The following is a 1,632-nucleotide window of genomic DNA, read 5'->3' on the forward strand; positions in this document are numbered from 1 at the left end:
TGGCATCTGTGATAGAGCTTCAATAAACGATAAGTTAATGTGTAATTTTTTAAGAGTTTAAGGAATTTACCAAATTGTTCATCTAAGCGGTCTTTCCTCGTCGCGTTGGGGTATGGCACACAAGGTTTATATTCGACATTTACCAATTTGTTTTTGTTATGACCTACCTCACCTTGACCCGTGCTTACCACAGTTTCTTGTCTCGGTTCTGGTTCAGGCTCAACGACTTCTTCGTCATCTTGAATATAATTGCGTTGAGATGTTCCCTTGGGTTGGGTTCAGTATTACTTGGCAAGCTATCTTGTGGTCATTCGGAGATTAGTTTAAAAACCTAGCCTATCAAAGTCTCGAGCCCTTCGATTGACGCTTGTTGATTTTTAAGTGTTGTTTTGGTGTTCTGAAAATGGGTTTCTGATACTGAGATAAACTTTGTGGGCATATCTTCAAGGTTCGGTTTCTTTTCCTGTTGAGAGGGTGGTTGTTGGTAGCCTGGAGGTGGTCACTAATTTCCTTAGCCTCCCATGAGAAATTTGGGTGGTTCCTCCAACCTGCATTATAAGTGTTACTATATGGATTATTTTGAGGTCGAAGATTATTTCCCATGTAATTAATTGCTCGTTATCCATGTTGTGGCCATAAGGTTCGTATTCCGAATGGCTTGTTCCACCTCCATTGCTTCACACTGCATTACTGGGTGAACCTGTGAAGAACTAAGAAAACCATCAATTTTCTTATTCAAGAGTTCTACCTGATTAGAGAGCATGGTAACTGAATCGACGTTATAAACACTGGCAGTTTTCGTTGGCTTTGTCCTCATGACTTGCCACTGATAGTTATTCAATGACATCTCCTTTATGAACTTATAAGCATCTTCAGGTGTTTTACCATTGATGGTTCCACCAGCAGCTGCGTCAACCATTTGCCGAGTCGAAAGATTCAGGCCATTATGGAATGTTTGAACCTGAAGCCAAAGCGGTAACTCATGGTGAGGGCACCTTCTCAAAAGGTCATTGTATCTCTCTCATGCATCGTAGAGTGTTTCTAAATCCATCTACACAAAAGAAGACATATCATTATGTAATTTAGTCGTTTTAGCCGGCAGAAAATATTTTAGTAAAAATTTTTTGGTCATTTGTTCCCAAGTAGTAATTGACCCTCGTGGTAACGAGTTCAACCACTGTTTAGCTTTTTTCCAAAATGAGAAAGGGAATAACCGAAAACGAATGGCATCGTTAGAAACGCCATTAATTTTAAATGTATCGCATAGTTCCAAAAAGTTTGCTAAGTGAGCGTTGGGATCTTTATCCTACAAACCATCAAACTGAACAAACTGTTGTATCATTTGAATTGTGTTAGGTTTCAGTTCAAAAGTATTTGCAGCTACAGCAGGTTTAACTATGCTTGATTCAGTTCCTATTAAAGAAGGTTTAGCATAATCATACATAGTGCGTGGAGCAGGATTTTGATTAGCCGCAATTGCAGGAGGTAGCTGATTGTCTTAGTTTTCAGCCATCTCTTCGGTTAGGGTTTGAGTATCGTCTTCTTGCTCATTCTCTGTGTATCTTAGGCATCGCCTTATTTCTCTTTGGTTTCTGCGAACTGTGCGATCGATTTCTTCATCAAAAAGTAGTG

General features: G+C 39.5%; 1 non-coding gene across 1 annotated transcript; it reads left to right on the forward strand.

Annotated features, from left to right (window-relative positions):
- Positions 1 to 977: 977 nt before the first annotated feature.
- LOC128294288 (small nucleolar RNA R71) lies at positions 978 to 1,083 on the forward strand. The gene has a single exon (XR_008284602.1). It is a non-coding gene; the product is annotated as a small nucleolar RNA R71 (small nucleolar RNA).
- Positions 1,084 to 1,632: the final 549 nt, after the last annotated feature.

Source organism: Gossypium arboreum, chromosome 6 (genome assembly GCF_025698485.1).
Source record: "Gossypium arboreum isolate Shixiya-1 chromosome 6, ASM2569848v2, whole genome shotgun sequence".
Taxonomy (NCBI): Eukaryota; Viridiplantae; Streptophyta; class Magnoliopsida; order Malvales; family Malvaceae; genus Gossypium; species Gossypium arboreum.